This window comes from Lynx rufus, unplaced genomic scaffold (assembly GCF_022079265.1).
Source record: "Lynx rufus isolate CCGP_SWC_20201006 ecotype Redwood Valley unplaced genomic scaffold, mLynRuf1.p SCAF_4, whole genome shotgun sequence".
NCBI classification, from domain to species: Eukaryota; Metazoa; Chordata; class Mammalia; order Carnivora; family Felidae; genus Lynx; species Lynx rufus.
The window spans coordinates 54,907,452-54,918,853 of NW_025814856.1; positions in this window are offsets into that span (position 1 = coordinate 54,907,452).

Sequence of the window (11,402 nt, forward strand, 5' to 3'; positions counted from 1 at the left end):
CCTCACACAGTAGGGCAAAGGGATGCCCCTCTTCCCTTTTCTTCCCAGAGACAGCAACAGATAAACCCACATTGATGAGTCGCTTTGGGAAGGGCCTTTGGGGATGACCAGATTCCAGAAATGGTTCCAGGGACAGTCATACAAACCAAGTACCTCTTGGGAGGGACCCTGCGGGGCTGGAGGAGTGGAAAGGATGGGGAAGGGCGAAAGGTTCCACTGTACCTTTTATAGTTAGAGACCTGACAGCGAGAGATCTTCTTGTAATTTAGTAATAAAAATCTGCAAAGAACAAAAAGATGCTTTATTGGCTGTCTGGAGGGGGTGATGTGGAAGTTCCTGGTGGTGATGCAAGGGTGGGCATGCAATCATTCAACATGTACATCCAAGGGCAGACAGAGAATACATTTTCTCAATTCAATGACTAATATTGGCCACATTTCATCAAAGCAAGGTTTTAAGCAATTGATTATAAGATGCACCATTGTACAAGAAAGAAAAAAAAATCAATGTAAGATGCCACTGACTATAAGACATATCACAATTTAAGAGATGTTAAAATGGGGGAAATGCCTATCTTAAAATCAATGAACTATAATAAATATTTCCCCACTTTAATAGAATTTCTTGAGGGCTCTGCATGCTCATCAAGTAGACATGTGTGGGGTAGCAAAGAAGCATATTTGTGTCTGGGTCATCTGAACACCATTAGGTGCTATGGTGGTTGTTACCCTTACTTCTGAATTGTGTTTTATTCGTATTTTCTCAATATATATCAAAAATAGACCACTGGTTGGAGTGCCTGGCTGGCTCAGTCAGAAGAGCATGTGACTCTTGATCTTGAGGTCACGAGTTCAAGCTCATTGAGTATAGAGATTACTAAGAAAAAAAAAATCAACTTAAAAAAATAGAACACCAATTGAAGAGAGGGAGTGTGAAGAACAGTTTGATAAACACAAAAATAGCTGGGAAAATCCACAGATAGACTTCGAGGTTTTGTAATCAGATCTGAAAGTTTCATTTATCTAATCAAAATGAACCCCATAAGGACATTCTTTAGTAGCATATCAGTCTAAAATACATTGACAAAAAATGTAAAGTCCACTTCTTAATCTTACGCTACACAAAAAGGATGATTTATTTCTTTTTAATTCCAGAGGGGCTTTGTGAGAATATGAGCCTCTGCAAAAGATGCTGAAGAATCCAGAACATGTCACAAAAGCTGACCTAAGGGAAGCTTAGAGCAGACGGGGTAGGGTCCTCCCCACCACCTTTGCCAGCATTTTCCATGCCATGCAGGCCAGCTGCCCCTGTGGTCTGACTTCAGTGGCCCCCAACCAGCACACCAGTAACACCGGCTGAGGAAGGACTGCTGGCCAGTGCCTTCTGGCAATCCTTGTCACCACAGCCTTCCAATCATCACTTCTACCTTCCATCCTGACAACCACTCCCTCACGATGTCCAAGGTGCCTCTTCTCCTGCCAATCTTCCCTCTTTCATTTCTCAAACCATGACCCATGGAGCCACCCCAAAGTCACCCGTGGGGTATACAACCGGCATATACCAGAGCACGCTCAGGGCCATGATCTGGTGCGACCACCCTGGGGTGAGATTATTCACTTTCCCAATTCACTGATGAGGAATCAGAGGCTTAGGGAGACAGAGCTCCTAATCAGGCAGGAGTTGCCTATATGCAAAGTCTTGGCACAGAAGCTGTCCAAGCACACTGTGATTTCCCCACGGCCTTTGAGCTGCCTCTGCCCATCTATCAGCAACAAAATCCCCAAGGAACAAGAGCTCCATAGAGCAAACCCTTATGACATCCTGGTTTACAGAGAAGTGGCTTCCTATGTCTATTTGCTGACCCCCTGGCATCTCTATTCCTCAGCTTTGGAGACTCAGAAAAAAATAGTTCATTTTTTAAATGAGAAGTCTGCAGAACAAAGAAACCACTCAGAATCTCCATCATCTGGGCAACCAGCCAGATGGATCTGACCCTGACCAAGCAAGGCAGATTTTTTTTTTTTTTTTTTTTTTAAGCTAAGACTCAAATGAAGAGAAGACAAATACAGTCCTTGAAATGTTAACTGGTTTGGGGAACTTCTCCCCACCCTCCCTACCAGTTCATTTCTTTTGAAGTTAACTTTGAAGATAAGTCTTACAAACAGATAAAAGCTGGTTTTTAAAGCGACTTTATTGAGGTATAATTCACACGCCATACAATTCACCCTTTTAAAAGTGTATGGTGGTTTTTAGTATATTCAAAGTTGTGCAATGAACACCACTATCTAATTTTAGAACATTTTCATCATCCCCAAGAGACATTCATTAGCAATCGCTCCCCATTCCCCCTCACTCCTAGGCAACCACTAATCTAGTTTCTGTCTATAGATTTGCCTGTTCTTGGCATTCCACATAAATGGAATCATACACTATGTTGTCTTTTGTGACTGTCTTCTTTCAGTCAGCATGTTTTCAAGGTTCATCCATGTCACAGAATGTGTCAGTACGTCATTCATTTTTATGGCAGAATAATATCCCATTATATGGATAGACCACAATTTGTTGATCCACTCATTATTTGACGGACATTTTGGTTGCTTCTACTTTGGGCTATCATGAATAGTAATACTATGAACACTCGTGTACAAGTTTTTGCGTGGATGGATGTCTTCACTCTCCTGGGGGTATATCTAGAAGTGAAATTGTCAGGTCATATGGCAACTCAATGTTTAACATTTTGGACCATCAGACTGGTTTCCAAAGTGGCTACACCACTTTACAGTCCCACCAGCAATGTAGGAGGATTGTAATTAATCCAGGTCCTTGTGAACACTTGTTACTATGTCTTTTTGATTCTAGAGCCATTCTAGAGGGTGTGAAGTGGCATCTCATTGTGATTCTGATTAGCATTTTCCTAATGCCTAATGATGGTGAGCATCTTTTTGTGTGTTTATTGACCAATTTATATCTTCTTTATAGAAGAGTCCATTTGCACCTAAAAGCTGTTTTTTTAAAAGAAAAATGTCATTTAAAATTTGCTATTACCATACACTTACTTTATTTACATTATATTTAAGTATAATATAATCAACATAAATATTGTATTTATAATTTCTACTTACCTGTATTTATTGCCACATATTTATCTCTTCAAAATTCAGCTAGACGTACCCATGTGACTAAATTCTGGCCTCTGAAATGAAAGCAGAGCTTCTGGGTAGGACCCTGAGACATGTTTTTACAGGAAGCTACCTTCATGGACTTGCTCTTTCCTCACAGCCCTTCTCTTTCCTCCTCTCTGTAGCTCTGTAGCTGAGCTCTCTGTAGCTCAAGCAACCATGAGGTTACCTTGCAGTGCAGAGGGAAGCCACGCATTAAAGGGGGCTGAGCAGAGCACCGGAGCCCGGGCTCCTGATGACACAGCGACACCCCCACACCAACAATCGGCCACCGACCTCTAAACTGGTTTCACAGGGCAGAATGAACCACTTTATTCAGATCTCTACCCTTGCAGTCAAGTGTGATTCCTGACTGACAACCAGCCATGTTGGAACACCATCCCACCCTCCTTTCTATGTAAACATTTTTTATGATTCGGTCATTCATTTTTCCATCACTGAGACATGGGCCTTGCCCTCAACTAGCTAAACGTTTAACAGGCAGGTCGGACTTAGAACAAAATTGACTCATAGACTATAGGATAAGGGTCACACTACAGAAAAAATATACACAGGCCATGAAAACCCAAAGAAAAGGATCTAATGGAAGCAGCACTGAAGATGGTTATAAAAGATGAGCTGAGGTTGCTACGCAGATGGGAAGGAGAAGGCATTCTAGGCAAAAGGAACAATATGTACATGGGAACAGAAACATCGAAAGCATGGTGGGCTCAGAGCACTGCAAAACACATCAGCATGATTGGGGTCTGTGGGAGAATAGTAGACAAAGTTGGAAAAGTGGTCTCGCATCAGATCACTAAAGGCCTTGCCAAAGAAGGTCATGCCAAAGAATTTGCATGTTATGCAATCAAATATTCAAACGTATTGTCTTTAATCACTAATTGTGTCCCATGTGGCAAATCTCATCTCTGCAAATGAAGAGCAGGGGCCGTGTCTTCTCTCTCTTTCACAGTGTCCATATTATTAACTACAGTGCTGCTATAAGCAACTGAAAACTATTTGTGGCATCGAAGTCCCATGAACAGCCTGAAAGACCCATGCGGGTGGCCATAAGCAAAGTTTCAAGAAACACCTCCCACAAAGAAATGAAAGGATCATGCAATAAGTTTATAAAGCATATAGAAGATGACCACAGGCCCAGGGGCTTCTTCATTCCATTTACTTACTGTCTGGCTGCTCTGTCCCAGAGGACAGATCTGAGGGGAGAAGCATGCACACAAAGCTACAATGACAAGTCAGAGTGCTCTCTGCAAGGGAGAACGGAAGCCCAGAGAAGATAGTTACCACTGGGTAGTGAAGAGCTTAGGCTAGGTGACCTTGAACCCAGCACTTGGATCTGTGTGATATTCTCAAGGGCACTAGTCCCCACCTCCCAGGACTGTGAGGAGTAAGTGCGGTGATGCACGTACAGGGTTGGCGCAACTCCTAGCATACAGTTAAGTGCTCAATGAATGTTAAATAGCAAACGGAAATTATTTGGAGCAGTCCAAAAAGGTTGCACAATGGAAATGACAGAAACTGCTCCGGAGACAAGCTGACTAGGAAACAAGGTGAGGAAGAGCATTCCAGGTGATGGGAACTTGCTCAGGGCAGAGGCTCTAAACTGCCTGGCAAGTTTGGGGAACTGGAAGTAAGTAGAGCGGGTGATGGGTTAGTGTCGAGTGGGGAGGGGCCGTGCGTGGGAGGGGCAGAAAGGGGCCAGCTGTAAAATGATAGCCTGGACTTCATCTTGCAGGTGATGGGAAACCATGGAAGGACTGCCAGCAGAGGTGGCGTCTGTATTTTAGGGTACTCCTCCCAGGGGCTGGCAGTGTGGTGGGAAGGAGTGTAAGAAGCCCAGCTGCTGTAGAGATTAGCCAAGGAGAGGAACCAAATCACAGCACCCTGATTTCTGCCTACAGGACAAAGGGATTTCTAGTCCTTGGTGCACCCGGAAGGGTACTTGAAAAATACAGACACAGCAAGCTGAGCACAAGCAGAACACGGGTGAAAAGTGGGAAAGTTCTGAACAGGCTTTGGGAAAAGCAAGTGCATGTAATCAGAAGGAAGCTGGGTGGGGGGGGGTGAGGAATCGGGTGTAGGTTTAGAAGAAAAAAGGGCATCCTTCCTTCCCATTATTGGCACTGACCCAAGAATGTATCTTTTAGAAGTTTATACAGCTGTATACTTAAAAACAAAAAGCTGTAAACTTAGCCCTCTCAGGTCACCTGGTCCTGGCTTTCTTTGCTATTTTCTCTAGTTTCTGGCTCTCTGTAGTTTTAATCAGAAATGCTTTGATAAAGACAGAAAGCAGTGCAGATGTAACTGCGTGCCTGCAATCAGTGAGCAAGCCCAGCTTTAGGCTAGGACAGGCATGAGAATGAGCCCTCACTCAGTGCACAAAAGAGGTGGAGATGGGACTAGGAAAATTAACAGACACTGTCCTCTCTGCTATTCAATATAGAAAGCATGTTCTGGACAGATGCTTGAATTCTCTAGGCAGATGAGAAGAAGAAAGGGCTGAGCTGGAGAGAGAAGTGATCTGAGAGGAAGCAGAGTGGGGGCCAGCGCACATGATCAAGCTTAACCACCTGCCACCGAGGAAGGTTTACACAGGAGACTGAAACCTTATGGTTACTGCTTATCCTAGAGCAGAATTCACTTGCAAACCACCTGCATCCTCCACCAGGGAGATTTATCACGACATCAAGGGCCCTTATTAAGATGGTCTCCCGGCAAGACCCATCAAGGAACATAAAAATGATCGTCCCTTTGACCCAGTAATCTCACTTCTGAAAATAATGCCCAAAGGGATGATTTAAAAGGAGAGAAGCTACTGGAATAAAGACCAATGCTGGCTGAGCCAAACAAAAAAGATGCCTATAGCCACTTCATTCCTAATACTGAAATAATGCACCCAGCCAACAACTGAGGAAGGGTTTAACAATGATGCAGATGAATCTGATGAACTATCAGGTACCAATTAAAAATATCTGAGCAGCTCAGTTTCAAACATGTTAAAAATTTTTTTTTAATGTTATGTTTACATTGGTTACGTATACCTTAAAACTTATGCAGGTCATTAGAAGCAGGGACAAAAAGCCTTTCTTAAGGTAAAGATCTTTGCAAATTATGAAAAAATGCTCAACATCAGGGAAATACAAATCAAAACCACAATGGGGTATATCACGTCACACCTGTGAGAATAACTATTATCAAAAAAACAAAAAATAACAAGTGTTGGGGAGAATTTGAAAAAACTGGAACCTTGGTACACAGTGGGAATGTAAACAGGTGCAGCCACTATGGAAAACAATATGGAGGCTCCTCAAAAAATTAAAAATCGAACTGCCAGGATCCAGGATCCAGGAATTCCACTTCTGGGTATTTATCCAAAGAAAACAAAAACACTAACTGGAAAAGATATACGCAGTCATGTGTTAACTGCAGCATTATTTACAATAGCCAAGATATGGAAGCAACCTAAGTGTCCATCGATGGATGGACGGAAAAAGAAGATTTATATACACAGTGGAGTATTATTCAGCCACAAAAATAAGGAAATCTTGCCATATGCCACAACACGGGTGGGCTCTGAGAGCATTACGCTAAGTGAAAGAAGTCAGAGAGGCAAGTACCCTGTGATCTCTTACATGTGGAATCTAAAACAAATACAAAACAAAAACAAAAACCAAGCTCACAGGGACAGAGAACAGATTGGTGGTTGCCACAGGCAGAGGATGGAATGGACGAAACGGATAAAGGGAGTCAAAAACTGCCAAGTTCCAGTTATCAAATAAGCAAGCCATGGGGATGTAATGTACAGGATGGTGACTACAGTTAACACTGGATTACATATTTGAAAGGTGCTAAGACAGTAGACTTCAGAAGTTCTCATCACAAGAAAAAGAATTCTGCAACTAGTGTGGTGATGGATGATACCTAGACTTGTTATGGTGATCACTTCACGATACATACAAATATTAAACCATTATGGTGTACAATGAAACTAATATGTTGTATGTAAATTATACCTTGATTTAAAAAAATCTATTGATTACTGAAGACAGTAAATCTTGGGTCTCCTACAAAAACAGCAGTGCCATTCTCAGACATGTTTGTGACCTGGGAGAACCGGCTATGAGCAGAACCTATTTTTGTGTTTCTGTTTTTCATAAACAACCCTGAACAACATGTGCAGAGAGGTGTGGGGCAGGGAAGGGGCGATGAGGGGTTGAGTATCTAAAACTACTCCTCATATTCAAGTTCAAGGAAGCTTAATTGCTGATAACTCTCAGAAACAGAAACAGAGAGGCGGGCGCCTGAGTAGCTCAGACAATTAAGCATCCCACTTCAGCTCAGGTCATGATTTCGTGGTTCCTGAGATCGAGCCCTACATCGGGCTCTGCACGGACAGTGTGGAGCCTGCTTCGGATTCTCTCTCTCCCTCTCTCTCTCTGCCCTTCCCCTACTTGCACACACATATACTCTCTCTCCCAAAATAAAAAAAACCTAAAAAAAAAAAAAAAAAAGAAACAGGAACAGAATACAATGTACCCCAGGGAAGATGCTTATCACCAGGCAAAATTGCCACCAAGCAGGTGAGCTTTCACAATTAGGAAGAACGTGGTAGTTAGAAATGTGGAGAAAGAAATTTTTTAAATTAAGGATGAAAAAGAAGTAGTATTTCTGACCAATCCCGTCACTGAACAAACATAAATTTACCATGCATGAATATATAAATGGAGCCCAGGATTTAAGAAACAGGGTAACAGATCAATATTTGGCCTGAATGACAGGTTTTCACTAAAACACCTTGTTTCATTCCATGAATTTTCCAGTTTTCCTAGACAATGATCTACACCCATCACATCAGTCTCTTCCCCACCGACCCCAAACTATAAACATTAAGCTAGACGTTCACAACCTACACTAGCAAAATGCCTCACCAAGGCAAGGAACGGGCGGGAGGGCCGGGGGAGTTTCATTCTCTCTCCCAGTTTTCAGTGGGTCAACAAATTCTTTTCAATCATTATCACTTACCTTAGCCATGTTGTTTTTTACAGGAACTGCTTGGCATATAACTGACTTAGTTCAATTTACAGGCTAAAAAAGAAACTACACGCATACGGCGTGGCTAATCTATTTTGGGTTAACTGTAAAGACCAGTACCCACCCTTGCTCCAAATTCTAAATTCTACCGCCTCGTCTCTATGTCACAACAAGGTTAGCTGAAAACCATCCTGCAGGCTGCACTATGGCTTTAAGAAGAAATAAATGATCCCACAAGTCTTTGGCAAATGTACGGCTAAACATAGCAGAAATCTCATGTATATGGATTTAAAGTTTCTCCTTTGGGAATTTTGCAAGCAAACAAAATGATTTATTTAGCCAATTCAAATGAACTGTATCAAAACACACAAAGGCCTGGAGGAAAGATTACAATGAAAACAAGTAATTCAAAGCAATTTCTGATCCAAAACATTCCGCTTAGCTCTACAAAGATATGAATAAGGTGTGGTCATGTTTTCTGACAGATTTCACTGCTCCTTGCCTTCAAGTGAAACACTGCCCAATCTTGAATGCTTAACGTATGCCTGGAAGAAATGTTTATCAGTCCTTTAGCTGCTAATGGGAGGAGTAGGTGTGGTCAGACCATAAAGTGTATAAAAACAGATCATGTAGAGTTGTACTGTGCTGGACAGACAGTAGCCCTAGATACGTGTCTTTTGAGCATCTGAAATGTGGCTAGTATGACTAAGAACTAAAATTGTATTATGACTTGATATTGGATTCAGTTACTGGCAAACTTAAAAATGTTTGTCTTTTTGCAACAATGTGGATGTGTGAGTCTACTTTTTCCCGTATGTTTTATGACATATAAATACAGATCGAGTACTCCTGATGAAAACTTAGCATCCGAATTGAGATGTACCATGGGAGGATTTGCAGTTGATTTTGAACACTTGGTGTGAAAACAAATGTAAAATATTTCAATATTTTTTTAATATGGTGTTGAAATATTTTGGATATACTAAATATACAATAAAATTACACTTTTGTAATGTGGGTCCCAGAAAACTGAAAATGACAGAGGGCTCTCATCCTATTTCTATGGGGCAGTGCTGTTCTAGAGTGATCTGAAGTCCTGAGGACTTGAACGCCATCTGCTGGATACATGTGTACAAAACAGGCCCACAAGAACCGGTAAAACTAATTGTGTTAACACTTCAGCTCTGGGTCTGAAAAGGAAGAGGATGTTAACTGAGCTCATGAAACAACTACATGTATGCTAAGAGAGGATTAGAAATGTTTATATAGTCTTGAAATCCTAGAGGACATCCGACTTACAGTTAGTCGACAGTGACCATAAGCCAAAGAGCAGACTGCTTCGCCATCCACCCTAGGTTGGGCCATCCTGGGCAACGATGAAAGGTTATTTGGGGATCCTGCTCATGACCGCTACTCCCACAGTCCTGGGCTTACTGCTGTCTGTCTGGCCTTCCCGCCTGTTCTCCACAATCAGCTCTCAAGCCCTTCTGCTCTACCTCATAAACACGTTCTTTCCATTGTTCTCATTTGTCTATTGTTTTCGTTCTTCCCTTCCATTTTTTTGTTTTCTTAGGATTGCAGTGAACTATTATTTCTATTTTTTCTCTCTAGTATTCCAATTTTCCTTTTTTGTCCCTCTCCCTTTGTACTACAAGCTGTTTCAGTTGGTTTTGTAGCTTTAGTTCCTATGTTTAGGTCTTTGATCCATTTTGACAATGAGTTGGTTTTGTTTATGGTCTGAGTTGTGGGTCCAAATTCATTCTTTTGCATGCAGATAGTTGTCCCAAAATCATCTGAAGAAACTATCCTTTACCTCATTGGATGGCCTTGGCACCACTGTCAAAACTCAACTGACCACAGAAATAAGGATTTATTTTTGGACTCAACGCTAGTCCATGGATCTAGGTCAGTACCGCACTGCTTTGATTCCTGTAGCTTGTAGTAAGTCTTGAAATGAGGAAGTGTGAGTCCTCCAACTTTGTTCTTTTTCAAGATTGTTTTGGATACTCTGCGTCTCTTCAATTCCATACCAATTTTAGGATCAGCTTATCAAGTTTTGCAAAAAATGTGACTGGGTCAGTTGATATTAATGTATATTTTTTAAAAAGAAGTATTTGCCTGGGACGCCTGGGTGGCTCAGTCGGTTAAGTGTCTGACTTCAGCTCAGGTCCTGATCTCACGGTTCACGAGTTCAAGCCCTGCATGGGGCTCTGTACTGAGAGCTCAGAGCCTGGAGCCTGCTTCAGAATCTGTGTCTTCCTCTCTTTCTGCCCCTCCCCCACTCACGCTCTCAAAAAATAAACATTAAAAAAATTTTTTTTGAAGAGGTATTTGCCTGATCAGGCTGACAGAATGATCCTTAGTAGGGCAGGCAACTTTGCCTTTGACATGGAGTTCAGAAGTTTGCAAGAATATGGGATTTTCATCTAATACTATTTGATAACTGGGACAAGACTGAGAGCAGATGGCACTGGAGAAAGTTAGGCTAGAGCAAACATGAGCCTAAATAAACTGCCCTGAAGTCTCAGAGCTGCCATACGGATGCTACATGACCTTGGACAAGTCATTGACCTTCTCTGCACTGCAGTTTGCAATCTGTAATGAGAAGGGGGCATTCCCATCAATACCACTGAGACTATGTGCATCAGAGCCCCAAGAGTGCAGGCTCCTTCTGGTACCTGAAAGACCTGCTCTAGCACATTCTTACAGGGAGTCCTATGGGCCAACTCCCACTGCTTGTCTGCAGCTGTAAAGACACGGAGGTGCAGCGGGCACAGGAAATGCTTCTGGAGCTCTGCTCATTGTTAGTAAAGACAAAGGGACCTCCCTGCCTCTTACTCCAGCTCAGGTCTATTCCAATCAGACTTCTGAGGTGACTTGGCTCCTGAGAGTGATGAGGGCCTACAGTGGACGCAACAGAGAGGCAGGCCCAGCTGAAAAACTAACCCTTAAGCTAAGAAGCATCTCACTCTCTGACCAGGCTGAGCAGCCTCCACATGTGCCCCAGGAACTCTACACACACTTACCGAATGTCCACTAGGCATGTGTGGTGACAACCATCATTTAGGATGGGATGACAAGATAAGTGACTTCACCCTCTACCTTTCTGGATTATGAAGTTCTCCTCTCTGGTCTTATTTCAAATGTTATTACTTAATAGTCCACCAGCTTCATGGTCCTCTTGGAGACTAG